This window comes from Suricata suricatta, chromosome 9 (genome assembly GCF_006229205.1).
Source record: "Suricata suricatta isolate VVHF042 chromosome 9, meerkat_22Aug2017_6uvM2_HiC, whole genome shotgun sequence".
In the NCBI taxonomy this organism is placed as follows: Eukaryota; Metazoa; Chordata; class Mammalia; order Carnivora; family Herpestidae; genus Suricata; species Suricata suricatta.
The window spans coordinates 118,899,999-118,923,308 of record NC_043708.1 but is presented as its reverse complement, the minus strand read 5'-3'; the positions used below and the strand labels follow the sequence as shown (position 1 = coordinate 118,923,308).

Below are 23,310 nucleotides of genomic sequence, written 5' to 3'. Positions count from 1 at the left end.
AGCCCACGGTCCGTGCCGCAAGCGGGACCTCTCCGGACGGTGCACGATTTTCCCTCGCCAGTGTGCTCGCCCTTCGCGGTGCTCCTTGGCACCTTGGGGACTGCAGGAAGAGCTACTTAAATAGCCTGCCTTTGCCTTCCCTGGTCTCGCAGTGCGTGCCTCCACCTTTCTCATTCCTGACCCCCTGCTCGCTCTTCCCAAACTTTCTCTCACCCATCTTGTCTTGGCTCCTTGGAGGTCAGTGCATCACTCTAACGTGAAATTGGTCCTTTTGCCTCCTAAACTGGTGTTCTGACTTTTCCCCATTTCTTGTCGTTCTCTTAATACTTCTTCATGCCACCACTTTGAATGGTTCCTATCACTAATACTAAGGCCTGCTCACTGTTTTCTGTTTACTCTCACGTCACCCCCTGGGTGTAATCACCCCCCCTCTTCCAACTAGTGCGTTACAGGTTAGTTAGAACCATCCTCATGTGTTTCTTGACAACTGTTATTTTACTCTTTAGGACTTTTTGCTTAGTTTTAAACATTATATATATGTTTAATAATGTTTAGTGATTTATTTGACTTTTTGAACTAGTATACAGTAAAATTGACTTTTTTGGGATGGAGGGATTTAAAACATTTGTTTGTATTCTTGTGGCCACCGGTACAATTAGGATACATCACCCAAAGAATTCTCTCTTGCTTTGCTATAGGTACACCCTCCCCAAGCCCTAATATGCAACCATTGACACAGTTTTGCCTACATAGCTGTAGTGTTGCATTTTTGAGAACGTTATGTACATGTTCCCATATACAACATTTTTAGTCCGTCTTTATTCATTCACCATTACCCCTCTGAGATTCACCCATGTTATGTATATCAATAATTCCTTTTATTTTTGCATGCTATCCCATTATTTGTACCACATTTTGTTTATTCATCCATTGAAAGACATTTGAGTGATTTCCAGCTTTGGGCAATTGTGAATAGATATTCTCCAAACAGTTGCATGCAGAGTTTTGTATGGACAAAAGTTTTCAAATTAGTTGGGTAAATACCTTGGAGTGCTAATGGAAAACTTATTCAACACTATTGTAATCTACAGTTTCCCAGAATGTATATACCATCTTCATAACCACCAGCAGTGTATGAGTCTCAATTTCCTGAATCCTTGCTAGATATTTGATAGGTATATGGGCGTAATTTCTACAGCAAATATATGTGTGTATGCACATATGGCATTCTCATAGTTGTGGAAGGGTATTTCAGTGTCATTTTAATTTCCAATTCCCTAGTAAAAATAATGTTGAGCATCTTTTCATTTGTTTATTCACTAGCTGTATACCTTCTTTGGTGAGGTATCTGTTCACATCTTTTGCTCATTTTTAAGTTGGCCTTTTTCATTTTCTTACTGTTGAGCTTTAAGTGTGCTTGTATAATTTGGATAGAAGTGCTTTAAATGATGTATGTTACGCAAATATTTTCTCCCAGTGTGAGCCTTGTTTTTTCAATCTCTTAACAGTGCCTTTTGCAGAGTAGAAGTTTTTAATTTTAATAAGAGTCTAACAGCATTTTTTCTTCAAAAATCATACTTTTCGTATTCTATCGAACACATCACCAAATTCAAGGTCACATAGATTTAAGTTTGTTTTCTTCTCAAAGTTTTATAATTTTACATTTTACATTTAGGTGTAGGAGCTGTTTTTACTTAACTTTTATGAAGGTATAAGGCCTGTGTCAAGATTGTTATTATTTTTACATGTGGATATTCAGTTGCTCTAGCATCATTTGTTAAGAAAACTATTATTTTCTGCATTACCTTTGCTTCTTTTCAAAGATCAGCTGACTATGTTTGTGGTGGTATATTCTATTACATTTGGTCCATGTATCTATTATTTGATCAATAACATCATACTGTCTTGATTATTATAATCTTTTAGTGAGTCTTGAAGTTGGGTAGTGTTATTCTTCTGATTTTGTTCTTCTGCATTATGTTGGCTATTCTTGCTCTTTTTAAAATATTTTTTGTGTTTATTTATTTTTGAGAGAGCGAGAGAGAGAGAGGTGGGGAGAGAGAGAAAGAGGAAGAGAGAGAGAGAGAGAGAGAGAGAGAGAGAGAGAGAGAGAGAGAGAGAGAGAGAAAGAGAGACAGAGACAGAGAGACAGAGAGAGAGGGAGAGAGAGAGTAGAGGGAAAATCCAAAATAGGCTCCAGGCTCTGAGCTGTCAGCACAGAGCCCGAGGTAGGGCTCTAACTGGGGAATGGTGAGATCATGTCCTAGCTCAAAGTCTGACACTTAACTGACTGAGCCACCCAGGCGCCCCTATTCTTGCTCTTTTGCTTTTTTCATAAAACTATTATATTGATTGGACATTACCTTTGACAAAGAAGCAAAGGTAATGCAGAAAATGATAGTTTTCTTAACAGATGTAGTTGGAGCAAATAAATATCCAAGTATGTATTGATTCTACAAACTTTAGAATCAATTTGGAGATACCTACAAAATAGCTTGCTTGGATTTTAATTAAGATTCCACTGATTGTGTATCAAGTTTGGAAGAATTTAAATCTTAACAAGATTGCGTCCTCCAATCCATGGATTTGAAATATCTATCCATTTATTTAGATCTTCTTTGGATTTTTCAGCAATGTTTTATAATTCACTGTATAAAAGTTCTATATATATTTTGTTAGAGTTACATGTAACTATTTTATTTTTTTGGAGTTACTATAAATGATTTTGTTTCTTAGTTTTTCATTTTAAATGTTCATTGCTGAAATATAGGAAAGCAGGTGACTCTTGTATATTAACTTTGTGTGGTGTAACCATGCTATACTTGCTCCAGGAGTAGTTTTGATGTTCTTTGGAGTTTTCCGCACAGAATATTGTCATCTACAAATAGAGACAGTTTTATTTTTTCCTTTACAATCTGAATAGATTTTATTCTCTTTTCTTTTTTTTTTCCAGTGTGCATTTTATTTTTTTATTTTTTTTCCATAATATTTTATTGTCAAATTGTTTTCCATACAACACCCAGTGCTCTTCCCCTCTTTGCTTATCCTATTGAACTAGCCAGGACACACTGTATAATGTGGAATAGGAGTCCTAAAAGAGGATATCCTTGCCTTGTTCTTGATTTTTAGTAGGAAGCATCCAGTTCCTCACCATTAAGTATAATGTTAGCTATAGGTTTTGTGTGCATATTCTTTCTTAAATTGAGGAAATTTCTATTTCTAGTTTGCTAAATGTTTTCTTTGTTTATGAAAGGGTGTTGAATTTTGTCAGATGCTTTTTTTGCAAAAATTGATATGATTACATGATATTTCTTATTTAGCTTATTGATGTGATGGGTTACTTGTTTGATGTTTGAATGTTGATTCATTCTTACATACCTGGGATTAATCCTACTTGGTGGTTTTATATATGGTGGTTCCATATATATGGATTCAATTTGCTGATATGTTGTTGAGGATTTTAGTATTAATGTTAATGAGAGATGTTATAGTTTTCCTTTCTTGTAAAATCTGTATCTTGCTTTGATATTTAGGTAATGCCAGACTCATAGAACAAGTTAGGAAGTGATCCCTCTGCTTCTAACCTCTGTAAGAGATTGTAGAGAATGGATATAATTTCTTTCTTATTGAAAAAAATCCACTGGTGAAGCCATCTGGGTCTTGTGATCATTTTGGAAGGCCGTTAATTATTGGCTCAATTTCTTTATAAATATAGATTCATTTAGTTTGTTCTTGCATACATTTTGCTAGTTGTGTCTTTCAAGGAATTGGTTATGGATCTAAGATTGTTCATTGTCAATTTTTTTAATGTTCATGAAGTCAAGAGGGATGAGCCCTCTTTCATTTCTGATATTGTTAAAGTATGCCCAAAGTCTTTTTTTTTCTTGGTAAGCCTGGCACTGTTTTACAAATCTTAATGATCTGTGAAACGAACCAGATTTGTTTTTGTTAATTTTCTCTATTGTTTTTCTGTATTTCATGTCATTCCTTTCTTTTCTTTCTTTCTTTTTTAATCCTTACCCCCACTCACATCCCCTCTGGTAACCATCCTTTTCTTCTGTATGGTTGAAAGTCAGCTTCTAGGTTTGCCTCTCTTTATCTTTTTTCCCCAAATTTTTATTTAAATTCCAGCTAATTAACATATAGTGCAATGTTAGTTTCAGGTGTAGAGTTGAATGATTCATCACTTACATACAACACCTGTTGCTTATCAAAACAAGTTGCAATTCTTAATCTTCATCTCCTATTTAACTCATCCCCCCATCCAATTCCCCTGTTAACCATTACTTTGTTCTCTGTAGTTAAGAGTCTGTTTCTTGGCTTGCCTTCCTCTCTCCCTTCCCCCCCCCTTTGCTCATTTTTTTTGTTTCTTACACTCCACATATGAGTGAGATCATATAGTATTTGTCTTTCTTTGATTGACTTCTTCCACTTAGCTTTATACTCTCAATCTCCATCCATGTTGTTGCAAATGTCAAGATTTCATTATTCTTTATGGCTGAGTAATAGTCCTTACACTATACACAAAAATAAATTCAAAATGGATTATTTTTTGTGAGATTAAATGTGAGACAGGAAACCATTAAATCCTTGAGGAGAGCAGGAAGGAACCTCTTTGACATTAGCTGCAGCAGTTTCTTACTGGAGATTTCTCCTGAGACAATGGGAAATAAGAGCAAAAATAAACTATTGGTACTTCATCAAAATAAAAACTTCGGGACAGTGAAGGAAACAGTCAACAAAACTAAAAGGCAACCTATGGAATGGGAGAATACATTTGCAAATGATATATCTGATAAAGGATTAGTGTTCAAACATATAATTTATAAAATTTAACACCCCCCCCAAAACAAATAATCCAATTTAAAAAAATGGGCAGAAGACATGAATAGACATTTTTCCAAAGAAGACATGCAGATGGCTAACAGACACATGAAAAGACGCTCAATATCACTGAACATCAGGAAATGTAAATCATAACTCTAATAAGAGATCACCTCATACCTGTGAGAATGGCTAAAATTAATAACAGGTGTGGGCAAGGATGCGGAGAAAGGGGAACCCTCTTCCACTGTTGGTGGGAATCCAAACTGGTTCAGCCACTATGGGAAACAGTACGGAGGTTCCTCAAAACTTACAAATAGAACTACCATAGGAGCCAGCAATTGAACTACTACATATTTACCCAAAGGATAAAAAAATAAAAACATAATAATTTGAATGGAAATGTGCACCCCGATGTTTGTAGCAGCATTATCAACAATAGTAAACTAGAAATAGAGAGAAACTTCCCAATTTGATAAAGAATATGCACAAAACCCCTATACCTAACATCGTACTTGTGGTGAGTAACTGAATGGTTCCCCCTAAAATAAAAAACAAGGCATGGATATTGTCTTTTATGACTCCTATTCCACACTATACTGGAAGTCTTGGTTAGTTCAATAGGACAAGAAAAGAAAAGAAAATTTATGCAGATTTGAAAGGAAAAAATAAAACTGTCTCTATTAGTAGATGTAGAAAATCCCAAGGAATCATCAAAAATACTCCTGGAGCAAGTATAGCATGGTTACACAATACAAGGCTAATATACAAGAGCCAACTGCCTTCTTATATTCCAGCAAAGAACAGTTAAAATTAAAAAAAAGAAATAATATTATTTAAAAAATAATAAACAGTAACTCTAAAAAATAAAATACTTATATATGACTCTAACAAAATATGTACAGAACTTTTATACAGAAAATTATAAAACATTTCTGAAAAATTCAAAGATCTAAAGAGATGAATAGATATTTCATATCCAGAGATTGGAGGACCCAATCTTGTTAAGAATTAAGTTAACTATAAATTAATTTTTGTTATAGATAAATATGGAACTACTCAGGAATTCATATACAACTTTATGAGTTTCCTCTTCTTGATCTCCCTTCTCTGCACAATCTTTACTCTGTCCAACTTTCTGGGGCCTTCCTTCTTGGTATTCCAGTGATAAAACTAGGGCTCTAATCTCCCTCTTCTGCCATATACTTATCACAACCACATCTCCCTTAAGGGCCAGCTTGCAGGAATATAGAGAAAGAAAAATGTAGCAACACAGACCTTCTATACACTCTTGAGAACACATCTCTTCTAGTCAGAAAAGTCCTCTCTATAAGCAATTTAGGTGCTTGCCTGGCCTCAATAGCCTCTGCTGCCACCACCACCGTGGTGTCATAGTGCTTGGGGGCTGAGGTAGGAAAGGAAGGCCAAAAGAATTGTAAAAGAATCGCCAAATTAAAAGAATGGAAATAAATTATTTCATGTGAATGATATATCCTAGAGGGTGAGAAAAGACATATCTTCTCCTCATCCTCAATGTGTTGGGAAGGACAGAGATGTGACCCTGAATTGTAGCCATTCTCAGAATAGGAGTGGTCATGTATAGATGCCATTGACAGGTGTGTCTTTGGCCCGTTGACACTGGGCACTCAATAACAACTGCCAGGTGAGCAGAGGAGACCGGGAAGAAGTCAGCAGCATAGATTTGGAATCTCCTTGAATCTACTGATAAAAACAGAGCAACTAAGATCAGAAACTGAAAACACTTGAACAACATATGCAACTAACTTAGGAGATAAAATAATCTCACAAAAACCAGTGTCAGAAATGGTGGGGGGGAAACTATCAAGAGATAATAACCCACTGCAATTTTAGAAGCTATGTGAGAAATTGAAGGAAAGATAAAGGTGACCTACAGTTTCCTTCTATTTCTTTTTGTACTAAGAGTGTTTGTCATGCATGACTTTTTAAAACAGTCTTACTGAGGTATGATTAACATAAAATAATTGAACACATTTAAAGAGTACAATTTGACAAATTTTGATATATGCATATACTCAAGAAACCATCACCGTGACAAAGATGAATATTTCCATCACCCCCAATTTTCTTGTGGCCCTTGGTTGTCTCTTCCTCATGTCCTCCTTGCTCTTTTGTCTTCTTTCTCCAGGCAAACACTGATCTGCTTTCTCGTGCTGATATTTAAAAAATTATCTTTTTCATTTTCATTGAATTGTTTTCTCTCCTTTAATAGTAATAGTTTTTCTAATGTTAACACATAAACTGTTAAATCTTTTTTATCAAAATTTTGTTTAGGGTAATGGCATCCATGTGCATGAATGAGATTGGCCTATAATATTTTTTTTCTCATGATCTCCCTGCTTACAGTATCTAAGTTATACTAAATCCATAAAATTAGTTGGAAGATATACGGGTTGTCTGGGTGTATGGTATATATGACAAAGGAGGCTAAGAATCTCTAGAGGTTAAATGCAGCTGTATATTTCTGGCTCTTGCTACATGTCAGGGCATCTATGGGGAACTCAGGTCAAATCCTCAGTCAACTGAGCCACCCAGGTGCCCTGAAAATTCTTATTTCTAATTTAAGATTTTATTTCGCCAATCCTAGGTCTTTCACATTTCTAATTTGAGAATCGGCTTGTTTAATTTCTACCAAAACACTGCCTGGATTTTTAGTAGTGTTGCCTTTGTTTCTATAGATTACTTTGGGAGGAAAAATATCTTAACTATTCTGAATGGTATTTAAACGTTAATTTTTCAGTTGAGTGTTGTGGGTATAAAGAACACACTTGATTTTACATATTGACTTGGTGTACTCTTGCAACCTTGCCAAGTTCACCCATTAGGTGTTTTTATCTTCTTGTTATGGATTTCTTAGGATTTTCTGCAAAGGTATTCATGTCATCTATGAGAAAAGGAAACTTTAGGTTTCTTTAAGTTTATTTAATCAATTATTTATTTATTTATTTTGAGAGAGAACGAGAGGGGGAGAGAGAGAGAGAAAGAGAGCTAGCTGGCAGCACAGAGCCCAACATGGGATTTGATCCCACAAACTGTGAGATCATGACTCAAGCTGAAATCAAGAGTTGGACACTTAACAGACTGAGCCACAGGGGTGCCCCAATTTTACTTTTTTTATATCCACTATTTAAGTTATTCCTTTTTATTGTCTTATATACTGAGTTGGAGATTCAGTATGATACTGAGTTAAAGTGGTAAACATATATTTTGCCTTGTTCTAGCTCTATGAAGCCATATGCTGTTTACCTATCCTTCCCTTCCCTCTGGAAATCATCAGTTCTCTATATTTATATGGCAGTTCCTCAAAAAAATTAGAAACACCATCTAATCCAGTATTTCCAGACTTTGTATTTTTTACTATGTAATTTATTTTTGCTTTACAGAGTTTCATCTCAGTTGAATAATAAAAATAAAATTTATAATATTTCCTTATTATCTCTTTTAAGTCTGTAGAATCAATAGTGAAGTCTCTTTCTTTACAGATATTAGTAATTTTTGTTTTTTTCTCTTTTTTGGTCGTGATCTATCCCACAGATGTTATAATTTTTTTAATCTTTTCATGGGGTTAGCTTTTTCTACTGCCCATTTTCTGTTTCATTGATTTCCGCTCTTATTATTTTTCCCTTCCTTCCACCTAATTTAGATTTTATTTACTCATTTTATGTGATTAAAAATACTTTATGTAATATAAATATTTAAACAGACACATCTTCTTCTAAGTATATCTTTATCAGCAATCCCCATATCTACATATATTGTGCTTTCATTATAATTCTTTTTAACTTCTCTTATAATTTTATTTTATTGTTTTTAATGTTTATTTTGAGAGAGACAGTGAGTGTGAGTGGGGGAGGGGTAAAGAGAAAGGGAGAGAGAATCCCAAACAGGCTCTATTTATGCCATTAACCTGATGCAGGGCTTGATGCCATAACCTTGAGATCATGACCTGAGCTGAAATCAAGATTCAAATGCTCAACCGACTGACTCCCCGGACGCCCTTGATTTCATTATAGACAGATGTTCCTATTGTTCCCATATACTACAAACTCCGTTCCCCCAATTATTAACATCTTATATTAATATAGACCATTTCTTATATGTAAATGGATGTTGATATGTAATTTTTAATTGAAGTCCATTGCTTATTTATTTGCTTTTAGTTCCAGGATTCCGTGATCATAGGATGCTACATTATATTTAATTTTCAGGTCTCTTTGAGTTTCTCTTGCTCATGATAGTTTCTCAGACTTTCCCTGTTTTTGAAGACTTTGACTGCTTTGAGATTTGATCAAGTATTTTATACCATGATTCTTTACTGGAAGTTGTCTGTTTTTATTTTCCTTCCTGAATGGATTGAGGTTATGGATTTTTGAGAGAAAAAGCACAGAGATAAAGTGCCAACTTTGTTATATCTGATCAAAGGTACATAATATCAACATGATTGATCACTGTTAGTGTTGACCTTGATCACCTGGTTAAGATAGTCTGTCAGGTTTCTCCACTGAAAAGTTACTATTATTTTTCTCCCTCTCCATACTGTACTGTACTTTTGGGGAGAAATTTACTATGTACAGCCTACACATAGGGAGTGGAGAGTTGTACTTCACTTTTTTGAGGGTAGAGTATCTACATAAATTATTTGGAAACCTCTTTTTCTCTTCTCTTCTAATAATTAATTTAGTCATTTATTTATGTCTGTGTAGATTCATGGACACATTTTGTATATTGGCTATAATCTAAAATTCCTTAAACTATTTCTCTAATTTTTCCAACCTTTGGCCAGTGGGAGCTCTTTCTGTTATTTTTATGAGTGGAATTTTGTTTTCTTACAAGGAACAATTGAAGTATATTAAAGTACATATACTTAAAGTGAAATTGAAGTGTACTTAAGTACATGTATTTAAAGTCAGCTTTGACATATATACACCTGTGAAACTATTATCCCCAAAATTCTCTCTCCACCACTGTCTGCATGCAACCACTAATTTTATTCAGTCACTGCATGTTAGTTTGAATTTTCTTGATTTTATATATGCATTTATAATATTTATTTTTACATTGTTTTTTCACATAGCATAATAATTTTAAGATTCATTTGTGTTGCATAAGTTACTGAGTAACATTCCATTGTATAGATGCTCTACAATTTATTATCTATTCACTTGTTGATGGGCATTTGAGTTATTTCCAGTATTTATTTGGTTATTAGAGATAAAACTGTTATACACATATTTCTGTACATCTTTGTGTGAACATATAATGTTATTCCTCTTGGGTAAATAACCAAAAGTAGTATGTTGGCTCATATGGTAGGTGTTTAATTTTTTAGGAAACCATCAAGTTGTTTTCCAAAGGAGGTGTATCACTTTATTTTCCCTCCAGCACTGTATGAGTATACCAATTTATTCATATTCTCATAACACTTGTAAGGTCAGTTTTAAAATTTTAATTATTATTTGCTATTTTAGTGGTTCTAATGGTCATAGTGTGGTATCTTATTGTGGTTTTAATTTACATTTCCCTGAAAATTTATATTATTAGGCATATTTTTATTTACTTACTGGCTATTTATACTTTTATTTGTGATGTGCCTATTTAAATATTTTCCTTGCGTTATTATTTGTTTGTTTTTGTTACTGTTTTTTTTAAACTCTACCTTCTGAATACAAGTCTTTTGTCTGATATATTTATTGCAAATATTTTCTCTCTTGCTTTTTTAATTTTCCTAATAATTTCCTTTGCTTTTGAAGAGCAAAACATTTTTATTTTGGTGAAATTCTGTGCACATATGTATGTTATTTATATTTTACAATTTGACATTTTATGTTACATCTAAGAAAACTTTTATTACCCCAACACTACATAGATTTTCTGTTTTCTTCTAGAAGATTTATAACTTTGAATTTTCACTTTAGGTGTCTGATACATTTTTTTTATGGTATGAGATAATGGTTGATGTTCATTTTATTGCTAATGGCTTTTCAATTGTTCCAGCATTCTTTATTTAAAATATTTTTTTCCACATGTAATTGCCTTGGAGCCAGAGTCAGAACTCAAATCTAGACTGTTCTGTTTATCTGTTTGTCTATCGTGATGCCAATGCCACACTGTCTTGATTAATGTTGCATTATACGAAGTCTTGAAGTCGGATAGAATATGTTTTCCTAAACTTTTTCTTGTTTATCTTTATAAAAGTTTATTGCATTTTCACGTAAATTTTAATATTAACTTGTCAATTTCCTTCAAAAAGCTGTCTAGAATTTTGTTTATAATTATGTTAAATCTGTGGATCAATTTGGGGATATTTAATATCTTGATAATATTAAATCTTAACAAAATTATCTCTCTTTTGTAAGGAGAGGCTTACAAGAGAGTCTTGTTAATATTTGAATTCTAGTTCATTTAGGTTTCTTTGAATTCTTAATTTTCTCATGGGTTTTGGAAACTGATTTTTCAGGTTATTTGGTTTCTTCATTGTACTTTCTATATTTCTGGTGACTTTCTATATCTTAAGTAGAAACAGAAGCCATGAGATATTTTTCCCTAGGAGCAGATATTTTACTTCTGATTCAAATGATTTATTCCCTTGTTTTCAAGTTGGTTATTACTATTTTCTTTATAAAATAGACTTATTGAGGTATAATTGGCATCTATTAATATGTATACCTTTGAAGTGTACAGTATGTTTTAACTATGAATATACCTGTTAAACTAGCACCACAATCAAGATTGTAAATATATATAACATGCCACTAAATTGCTTTATGCCTCTTTGTAATCATTCCCTCCCATACCTCTTCATTTTGCCCCTATCCACAGGCAACCACTGATCAGCTGTCACTATACACTAGTTTGTGTTTTGTAGTATTAATTCAAATTCTCTTTCTTTTACTTGGCATAATTATTTTGAGATTCATTTATGCTTTTGCATGTATCCTTAATTCATTTCTTTTTGTTGCTAAGTAATATTCCAGTGCATGAATATATCACAGCCTGTTTATTCAATTATTGGTGAGAATTTGGGATTTTACAGGTTTGGGCTGTTATAAATATAGCTGCTATAAAAATTCATGTACAAATTTTTATATGGATATATGCTTTGGTTTCTTTTGGGTGAGTGAGTAAATACCTAGCTGTGAAATAATTGGACCACATAGTGTATTAATTAATTGATTTTCAGATGTTAAATCAACTGTGCATCGGTAGGATAAATCCAAACTGGCTATGCATCTGCTCTGTTTTACATGTTGCTAAGTTCAGTTTTTTCTTTTTTGTATTTTGCCAAGGGATTTTGTATTTATATTCATGAAAGACATTGGTCTGTAGTTTTCTTGTAATGTCTTCACCTCTTTGATTTTATGTAAGAGTTTGTAGTTTGTGTAGAATTAATATTATTTCTTGCTTAAATTCCTCAGCGAAGATATTTAAGTCTGGAAGGCATTTTTTGTTTTTTGTTTTTTGTTTTTCAAGGATGTCAAGTATAATTTCGATTTCCTTAATAGAGGACAATTCATGTTATCTACCTTTTCTCTCTCTTTTTTTTTTTTAATTTTCGAGAGAAAGAGAGAGACACTGCGAGAATGGGAGGGTCAGCGAGAGAGGGAGATACAGAATCCGAAATAGGCTCCAGGCTCTGAGCTAGCTGTCAGCACAGAGCCCGGCGCGGGGCTCGAACCCACAAACCGTGAGATCATGACCTAAGCCGAAGCCTGACACTTAACCAACTGAGCCACCCAGGCACCCCTAATGTTATCTACTTTTTCTTGAGTGAATTTTATAGCTTCAAATATTTTAAATATTTCAAAGATTTGTCCATTTCATCTACCTTGTTCAACTTATTAAGATAAAATTGTTAATAACAATCCATATGTTTCTTTATATCTATAGAATCTGTAGTAATGTCACATGGTTCATCTGTGATGCTATAGTGACCTGCACTTTTTTTTTTTTTCTGATCTGGTTAGAGGTATTAGTTTATTGTGTTCCTAAAAGAACTGACTTTTGATTTCATTGATTTGTTTTCTTTTGGTTGGTTTCCTGTTATATTAGTTTCTACTTTTTAATTCCATTTCTTCAGTGTATATTCCATTTTGTTTTCTTCTTTTTCTTTCTGATGGACTCTGTGGTCATGATTTGAGAACTTTTCCTTTTCCAATATAATTGAAGTAGAAGCCCACAAATTTACATGTTGAATTTTCATTTGCATTCAGTTCATAACACTTTCTAATTTCCATTCTTATCCTTTTTTCGAGCCATGTGTTACTTATAAATGCATAAATTAGTACCAATATTCAGGGATTTTTTCCCACAGAGATATTTTTATTATTGATTTCTAGTTTAATTGTTTATGGCTAGAAAACATACTTTGTTTGACTTAAATCTTTCTGAATTAATAAAAACTCAGTCTTGTTTTAGAGCTCAGAATATTATCTTGGTTAATATTCTATTTCCACTGCACATGAAAAAAATTTTTGATGTTGATTATTGGATATTTTGTAAGTAAATTAGGAAAAGTTGGTTACCAGTGTTATTAAAATTTTTTCTATCCTTACTGACTTCCTGTTGCTTGTTCCTTTAATTCTTAAGAATTAGTAAATATTAATAATTATTTAAATCTCTGACTGTAATTGTGGATTTGTCAGCTTCTCTTTGCAGTCAGTTCTATCAGTGTTTGCTTCATGTATTTTGAGGCTGCATTGGTGGTTACATACATTTCTAAGATTATCATGTCCTCTTCAATTGACCCCTTTATCATTGTGAATTAAGTTTATTTTTGGTAGTAATATTCTGTGGCCAAAAATAAACTACTTCTGATACTAACTGAAAAAATATAGTATTATTTAGATTATTTTAACATGGTACATAATTATACTTTTTCTTTCACATGATGTGCATCTTTATAAGTAAAATGTCTCTCTCTTTCTCTCTGTCTCTTTCTCTCTCTTTCTGTTTTTGTAGACAGCATGTATTCAGGTCTTGAGTATTTTATCTGATGTAACAATTCCCATATTTTAATCAGAGTAGTTCGACCCTTTAAAATTACTATTATAATTGATATAATTAAATTTAAATCTTGCTATTTTTCCTGTTTCTCTCTTCTGTACTTTGTTCCTCTTTTTTCTATTTCTTCTGTCTTAGGTAAAATAAGCATTATTTATGATTTCACCTTAATACCCATTGGAATATCAGTTCTAGGTTTTTGCTCTTCAGTGGTTGCTTTAGGATTTATAGAATACATCTTTAACCTATCATAGTATATCTTCAAGTTATGTTATGACACTTCAGATATAACATAAGAACCATACAAATGTATATTTTTTAGTAATTCTGGCCTTTGTGCTATTACTGTCATCCATATGATTTAATTTATTTTAAAAATGCTACAGTACATTACCATTACTATTATTTAAACAATTTTCTTTTAAGACAATTAAATAATAAATAATCTTGTATATGTACCCAATACAGTTGCCATTTCTGGTCCCTTTATTACTACTTGTGTAGATCTATATTTCTATATTTCTTCTGCCTATTTGACTTCCTTGTTATATGTTAGTGAATTACTTTGGCTTTATATGTCTGAAAATGTCTTTATTTTATTTTCATTTTTAAAATGCCTTTTCTCTGGATATAGGAATCTAGGTTGACAGTTTTCACTCCTTTCAGTGATTTAAAGATTTCCCCTATTTTATTACTTGCCTTGGTTTCGTGTGTGTGTGTGTGTGTGTGTGTGTGTGTGTGTGTGTGTGTGTTTTGTTTTTCAATGAGAAATTTACTGTCATTCTGCTTTTGGTTCCCGTGTATATGACAAGTCTTTTTTTTCATGGCTATTTTTAAGATTTTATCAGGGGTTTTGAGTAATTTGATTATGACGTGCCTAGGTGTAATTTTTTTTCATGTGGTCTGTGCTTGGAATTTGTTAAATATCTTTGATCTTTGAGTTTATGAATTTATCATATTTGTAATGTTTTTGGCTGTTATTTCTTCAGATACTTCCTCCTCTATGAATACCAATTATACACATGTTAGACCACTTAAAGTTTTGTTCTACAGCTCACTGATGCTCTTTTCATCCATGAAGATTTTTTTCCACTATGTATTTTTCTTGGATGGTTTCTATTGTCTTCAAATTTACAAATCTGTTTTCCTGTAATGTCTAACATGCCCTTAATTTATGTAGCATATTGCATTTTTCATATCAAACATGTCCTTTACATTTTTAGAAATTTTATTTGGCTCATGTCTCTGAATTTTTTGAACATCTGAAATAGACTTATAATAACAATTGTAATGTTTTTTCTGCTAATTCTAATGTATCTGTTATAGATCATTTTCCTGATTTTTTTGCATGTCTGACTATTTTTAATTGTTATCTGACATTGTGAATTTTATCTTGTTACATGATGGGCTTTTTGTATTCCTACAAATATTCTTTTTTTTTTTTTAAGTAGTCTCCATATCCAAAGTGGGGCTTGAACTCATAACTCTGAGATCAAGAGTCACATGCTCAACAGACTAAGCAAGCCAGGTAACTCTACAAATATTCTTGAGTTCAGTTTGCCATAAGGTTACATGGAAACAGTTTGATCTTTTAGGGCCCCTTTTTTAAGATTTGCTAGACAGGACCTAGTATTTGATATAAGACTAATAATCACCTATAAGTGAGGCAATCTATTTTTAGGATTCTAGCTAATACCCTATAGACTATCTGTCAGTCTGGTGGGGGGAACATATATGATTTTTGGTACATGTGAATGCAGGCACTGTTCCCTTTGATCCTTTTATGAGGCTCTTTCTATAGCCTCTGGTAGTTTCTTCATATGCATGCCTTGATCATATTCTACTGACTACTCAGGAAGGACTTTTTGCAGCTCTCTCCTCTCTGGTACTCTGTGGTGGGTACTCTATGTGCCCTGTTTTCCTGAAATATCAGTTCTGTATCCTCCATTCAAGCAATTTTCTAGGCTCTGCCTTAGTTGCACCTCTCTGTGTTGTGGACTGGAAACACAAAGCAATTGTAGGGACTACTTTTTTCATTTCCTATTTCTCAGGGCTCACTATCCTTTGCTGTCTCATGTCTAGTGACATAAAACCACTGTTTCATTTATTTTGTCTATTTAAAAAATTAGTTGTTTCAAGCATGAGATTAAATGTATAGGCTTTTGATCTATTTTTTCTGGAAGATATATTCACTGTTTTAATTTCCAGGGAGTTCTTCCTGCCCCATTTTATGACCTCCTTTGTCACTGTTACCAGTCACCCCAGCCTCTGCCTTTCTGCTTGGCCTCCTTCCTCAGCCTGGCATCCTGATAGAACATTCCCCCAGTGATAGGAAATTTCAATGTAGCACCATAAAATCCATGTTCTAGTTTACAACCTTGAGTAAGTCCCTTATGTATTCCTTCCATCATTATGGTATCTATCTATCTATCTATCTATCTATCCATCCATCTATCATCTATTTATTTTTAATTAAATTTTTTCCAGACTATAAGGGACAGAAAGAGATTGTTCAGGAGATCACATATGAAGAAGAAGGTTGTGTTAGAATATTGGCAGATGTGGTAAAGCATGGGGTACATGCTCAGCAGCAGATCCAGTCCTCCTGGGAAGTCAGATGTTCATTTAGGATCCCACAGAAAGTTTCCATAATGTTCTCACAGGAGAAGTAGCATGTGTCAGGCCCCTGAATGTATATGGTCTTTGGCTCAGGTGTCAAGTCTGATGTATCCAGTGTTGCACTGTCCCATAGCACAATGTGCACAAACTCTCCAGATAAATGCTTCTCACAGGGAGGCCAAGGGCTTGCACCTTGAGGTTCTATGGAGTGTTCAGAATGTTGCCAGTGGTTCACAATAATGGCTACCCTTTTATGAGTACTCATTTTGCAAACATGATTTCTAATACTCCCCTCCTTGCAGGATATATATCATTTCCCCTATTTTCCAAATGAAGAAATAGACATTCAGGGAGGCAAAGTGACTTGCTTTGTCTCAGCCAGTGGGTTACAGAGGCCTGTTTCAATCCTAATGTGTCTGATTTCATTCCTGAATGTTTTTCACTACACTGTGTTGCCCATTATATTCATACCCTTGATTATTTTTAGAGTCAACAGATAATCTGTTGCTTTCTTATTACAAATCATGCATTAGCAGAATGGGCCATTGTTATGAAATGTACTGTGCCCCCCCCCTCGCCCCACCAAATTCCTATGTTGAAGCCCTAACCCAAGTATGGTTATAATAGGATATAATGCCTTTAAAGGGGTAAAGTTAAATTAGGTCATAGGGTAAGACCCTAATCCAGTGTAACTGGTGTCCTTATAAGAAGAGGGAGAGAAAACAGTTATGGACACACAAGGAAAAGCCCACATGAAAGACATAATGGAAGGTGACCAAGGAGAACCAAGCTAAAGAGAGAGGTCTCAGGAGACACAACCATGCGGACACCTCAGTCCTGTACTCTCAGCCTTCAGAACTGTGAAAAAATAAATGTTTGTTGTTTAAGCCACTAAGTGTACAGTACATTGTTATGGCGACCCAAGCCAACTTATAGTCCTCAACACAAAAAAGGGTCAGAATCAAAGATTTATGTCGTCCTTTACAACATCTAACATTTTGTGAATTGAGGATGTTTGACTCTGTTATCAGTTCAGATCGTTTGACTACACAGAACTAATGCCAACATCTTGTTGAAAATCTGGCAGTTCAACCATCCCTCCAAACTCCAGGAAAAAAAATACCCATCACACCTCTGAGAAACTGTGTTTGGAAACTGTTTTTCTCACTTTGCTGAGGGTCCTTACTGAACAGTGATGGCCCGGGGCTCTCTGGAGTAGATGAGTACAGAGTAGGGTATCTGAAAGTGGCATTTTCTACCACAGGAACTAGCATGGACACTGTCATTAAGAGCATCCTTGAGTCCAAGTTAAAAGCCCCAGACCCAAGCAGCTAGAAGAAACACAGCAGGACTGATACGGTGCCCTGGTGCTTTGTAACAACCGTATTAGTGTGTGAGGCACAGATGGTCACACATAATGCCCCTGAGAGGTGAGGATGCTCTGCCTCTGTACACTCACGTTACAGATACAGGTTTTTGTTTGTCTTTAATATTCTAAGTACTTGTGATATATCCCAAATTCCATAACTTCATCCACACTTTCTTGCTCATATATGTTCCTTTCAAATATTAGACTTTATTAGCCTAGAAGCCATCAAGCCTAAGGCTAGCTCATTAGCACCCACCTTCTCTATTTCTCTTTTCCTCTTGTAGGGAGAAGCATGGTGATTTTAGGCATTCACTGCCATCCTGCAGAAGTGCAGAGGATCTGGTATATGACTTGAGGGCAGAGCCCAGGATACCCCCACTGACTGCAGCAGAAATTTCTTCCTCAGGAGAGGTGAGAAAACTCCAACATTCCAAGATGAAGATGCAATCCCAACCTGGAGCAGTTGTACTTAAACTAGAAACAATCCAGCTTAAATTATTATCAGTTTATCTCTGAAGGAATAAGAAGAAAAAGAGATCAATATTGATATCTTCATTTGAAGGGAGTGGAGGGCTGAGGGCTGCAGATATGTCAGCAGAGAAGTAGGCTAAGAAGACTTGTATCCAGGGGCACCTGGGTGGCTCAGTCAGTTAAGCAGCCAACTTTAGCTCAGGTTATGATCTCACAGTTCGTGGGTTGGAGCCCTGGATTGGGCTCTGTGCTGACAGCTCAGAGCTTGGAGCCTGCTTCGGATTCTGGGTCTCTCTCTTTGCTCCTCCCCTACCCCTGCTGTGTCACTCCCTCTCAAAATTAAATAAAAATAAAAAAAAGAAGACTTGTATCCAGATAAATCAGCCATTGTCCCCAGCACTGTCTACACCAGTCTCAGGAAGCCCTGCGTGGAGAGTGTCTAAAGAAAGGAGGTTCCTAGAAGGCCCTTTAACCTCCACACTGCCTATTTTCTCCTTTATGTTATAGTAGGGTAAGGAAAGATACAAATGAGAAACCTACTCATGCTGTGTGTTTAAATTCCCAAGCCAAGTTTTTCCAAGTCCACATAGTTGTTCTCTTCCACATAGATTTCCTCCACCATGCGGCTGGAGGATTTCTCAGGGAAGCTGCCACAGCACTGAGCTCTCCAGAGACCATATCACAGTGTTCTCCAGCAGCTTCTGATGAATCCTAGTCTCCTAAGGTACATCAGCCTGTAATTCACAATTCTAATAATTTCAATAACTCACAATTCTGTCATGATTAGCACCTCCAACAAATCTGATAAATGCAAAAAAAAAAAAAAACAAAACCCCACAACCTTTTCGGATGGCATTCAAATATTTACATGTGCAGTAGAGAAATATTTTGATAGAGAGACAACAAATTATTTTCCCATCGTACTTCCAGGTATCCTTTAGCTTTACCCCCATTGAGACATCAGCCAGGGTAGCATTGTGTGTTCCGAGCACACCAGAGTGAGGAGAGAAGGGGGAAGGTGGGAAAGAGTTTGCATTACACAACCTACTTTTGGGGCACTTGGCTGGTTCAATCAGTAGAGCAAGTGACTCTTGGTCTCAGGGTTGTAAATTCAAGCCCCTCACTGGGCGTAGAGATTCTTTAAAAAAAATCTTAAAACAATCTAAACGTAGACTTTTAAAATTCATGTCTAAAACTATACTATGAGATGAAAGCATTTTGAATTTCACAGTTCAGGCCCTGACAAAACAATATGTGCTAATTTTGATTCAGTTTTTCTCATCCTAAAGAGTAGATCAAGTTTTCACAGGCTAGAGAGGAATGGAGAAAGTCAGAGAAGAAAAGGGAAAATGTGGAGTCATGATACTCTGAGCAATATCCTAGAGCATTCTCCCAGAGGTCAGAGCCCTGGCAAACAGAACAGGTCGAGAGAGCCAGAGTGTAGGGCAGAATCCAGATGACTCAAAGAGTAGGAGTATAGAAAACCCCGCTTGCTTGGGAGATCTCTGAGTGTGTTACCCCCACTGAAGCAGCCACATAGTCTAATGGACACATACAGCATTACAGAGCTCCCTTTTACTCCAGCGTTACTTGACTGGTTGTCAGGAGTAGCACAGAAGGACACCTCACTCCCACTCAGTTACTGAGTCTTCGGAATGACATAGACTTCAGGGGGCTACTTCTAGGTCCCTAAGAATAGCCTAAAGTAGCTAGAAGAAAGTTGGATTGAAAGGTCCCTGCATTCAGGAGTGAGGGGTGTCCAGCAGGCTGCACACCCCAGTCACTAGCTATGAAGATGCACCTCTTAGGGGATGGCAGATAGATGACATGACAGAGGACAGACACCCATCCCTGCCCACCTCTGAGGCCTTGGCACCAAGGAACTATCCACAACACAGTCACAACATGGAGGAAGAAGGGAAGAAGTATACATGCATCCCTGTGTTTGGTGTTTGTGTGTGTGGCCTGAATTGTCTAAAATTTCATTTCTGCCACCAGTGGAATGGAGCTTCAAATAAATTATGTCACATAAACATAAATCAACATTTCTCAAAGACTTATAGATTCATACCCTGCTACTACATTCTATTTATACTTCAGATAAAATTTTAAGCACATAATAAAACAGAGATATAGGTGGGAGAAAGCTTTATTGCCAAGGATTTAAAGTGCAAATAGATGTAATCCTACCTGTAGTTGAAAAGTAGTAGATGTCATTATTGACTGAATATTTTACTGCTATGGAAACTGCCAGAAAACAAAGACATAAAATTTCCATGTTTTTTTATTCCTATGACAAAAACATACACAAAATAATAAATCCATTAGACTTTCAAATCACAATAATAATGCTTAACACAATTTTCTTTTTCCATAACTGTAAAACTCCAGGTAAGAAATGATCTCATGTAAAGGAATAGGTGATAGCAATTCACCTCCTCTGGTGTGTTGGTTGGCATGAGTGTGGCTGCTCAGAAAGAACTATCTATGAAAGTAAAGCTTTAGTTAAGAAGAACAGGGTTAAATCAAACCACCCACCCTGTGTGAGTAAGGATCCCTATTGAGAAGCCCATAAATCACCAGCAAAAAAAGAAAAAGAAAAAAAGAAAAAGCAATAATAAACATTAATTGAATGATGGCCGTGTACCAGGAATACTTTATATGACTCAGTCATATAATTCCAACAATTATGTCCTCCTGTGACAGAGGCCTAAACCAGGACTCAATTTACTGTTTAATGATCCTCAGGTATCCCTACTCTAGCAAAGGACCATGATGATGTTTCAGGTCCCTACGTGTCACTGTCACCTCAGATCTGCCCCTGTGTCTTTATGTTCTCTGCAGACTTGCATGCCATGGGTCTGGCCCAAGTCACAGCATGTGCTCCAGCTTCTGGGGTTAGAGAACAGAAACTCTTGTGGCTTCTGCTATTGAAAGCAAGTCCTTGCCTCTCCGAGACTAATATTCCATCCAGTATAGTCTCTGACTTAGCTTAGGCTGCCATAACAAAATAATATACACTGGGTAGAATAAATAATATATATTTATTTTTCACAGATATATATTTATTTTTCACAGAATAAATAATATATATTTATTTTTCACAGATCTAGAGGCTAGTACTCCAAAATTAAGGTGCCACATGGCCAGGTTCTGGTGAGGATCTGCTTCTTGGCTTGCAGATGGTCACCTTCTCACTGTGTCCTCACATGGCAGAGAAAAGTGAGTTCTACAGTGTCTCTTCGTATGAGAACACTAATCCATCATGGAAGCTCTATCCTCATGACCTCATCTAAACCTAATCACCTTTGAAAGGCTTCACTTCCTAATACCATCATATTGGGGGCTAGAGTTTCAGAATACGAAATGCAAACATTTTGTCTATAACAATCTTCAAATATGGGCAAGGGTTTCAGTTGCCCAGTAGTCACAAAACAAATAGGAAAGACCTCAATCCTAATTCACTACAGTGAGGGATGATCCCTGAGTTATTTAACTTCAAAGGCCAGGATCTTGGGGTGCCTGGGTAGCTCAGTTGGTTGAGTTTCAGACTTTTGGTTTTGGCTCAGGTCATGATCGCATGGTTGGTGAATTTGAACCCCACATTGGTCTCTGTAATGCCAGTGTGGAGCCTGCTTGCTTGGGATTCTCTCCCTTTCTCCCTACCCTTCCCATGCATACTCTCTCCCTCTCCCTCCCTCTCTCTCTCTCTCTCTCTCTCTCTCTCTCTCTCTCTCTTTCTCTCTCTCTCTCTTTCTCTTTCAAAACAAACAAAAACAAACAAACTTTAAGAGAAAGAATCTCATCTGGTGTGTGATGCTACTTCCTGAGAGCACTGAGATTGTTAGAGAGGTAGAGAGAGTTGGGGCTGTTGTGATATTGGTAGTGGGGACGGTCATTGCAAGTATTGAGAATGTTGGGAATTTGGAGAATATTGGGATTGTTGGGAATTTTGAGGATGTTGGGAGAGTTGAGAATGTTGGGAATTTGGGGAATATTCAGAGGTGTTGGGAGTGTTGAGAATGTTAGGAATATGGGAAATATTGGGAGTGCTGGGAATTTGGGGGAATGTTGGGAGTGTTGGAATTGTTGGGAATGTTAGGAAAGTTGGGAGTGTCAGGAATATAGACTCTAATCCTCACAGAGTGTTCAGGTTGCCTGCCATTGGTGGTGGCACTTCTGCCTTCAGGAAATACCTCTGTAGGTAAGGAGGCCTTAGTTGCAAACTCATTCTCTCTTACTGGCTCTTTCACAAATGGAACCCGAAGTACCAGTAGGCATTTCCCATTCCCTGACACATGGTGTGCACTCTCACGTCCATGCCTTTGTATGTGTTGTTCTCTCCTCTCAGCACACCCTCCCTGTTTGGTCTCCCTGGCAAATTCTCACTCACTTGGAAGCACTGTTTCAAATGTCACCTACTTGTGAAAACTTCCACAAGTCCATAGGCAGTGAGAACATTCATAACTCAAGCAACTTATTTTTCTTATTTATTGCTGATATTTTACTATAACTATAGATTCTTTTTACTATAGTCTGAATTCCTAAATCTCTGGGAATTTGCTTTATTTTTTATTCCATGGAAGATGCTGTGGGTGCCCTGGCTGTGCCAAAGGCTGCTTGCTATTTGTGCCTGAGGTTCTTTTCCTGAGCACTTGTGTTCTTATGTTGGAAATGTACTTGGACTGGAATGGCAGGATATGAATACCTGAAAAAGCCCTCAACTGGAGGAGTTGGTAGGGTGTTGAGTGAGCACACAGCATCCCAGCCTTGGTTGGGATGACTCTGAGTATGCTCATAGCCCCATCTCAGAGTTGACTTCTGGTGATCCCAACTCAGACAGGTCCCAGAGTTTAGTTCAATGCCTGACTTAAATTTGGTTTTTAATAAATGTGAGATGAATAAGATCAGCTCTGAAGTTTATCATAAATTCATTCCTTTATTCATGTATGCAATGAACATTTCTGGAGAACTTATTAGTTTTTAGA

At 35.8% G+C, this 23,310-nt stretch overlaps 1 long non-coding RNA gene across 4 annotated transcripts in view; it reads left to right on the top strand.

Moving 5' to 3' along the window:
* The first annotated feature begins 6 nt into the window (after window positions 1-6).
* The window catches only part of LOC115302450, a 31,075-nt gene continuing 7,771 nt past the window's right edge, over window positions 7-23,310 (top strand). The window contains exons 1-4 of one of the 4 annotated variants that reach the window (XR_003913472.1): window positions 7-237; window positions 18,136-18,262; window positions 18,931-19,046; window positions 21,430-21,544. This is a non-coding gene — a long non-coding RNA (uncharacterized LOC115302450). Of the gene's footprint in view, window positions 238-15,349; window positions 15,392-18,135; window positions 18,263-18,930; window positions 19,047-21,429; window positions 21,545-23,310 lie in introns of those variants that run through there. The other 3 variants (XR_003913473.1, XR_003913471.1, XR_003913474.1) reach the window with 3 other exon arrangements.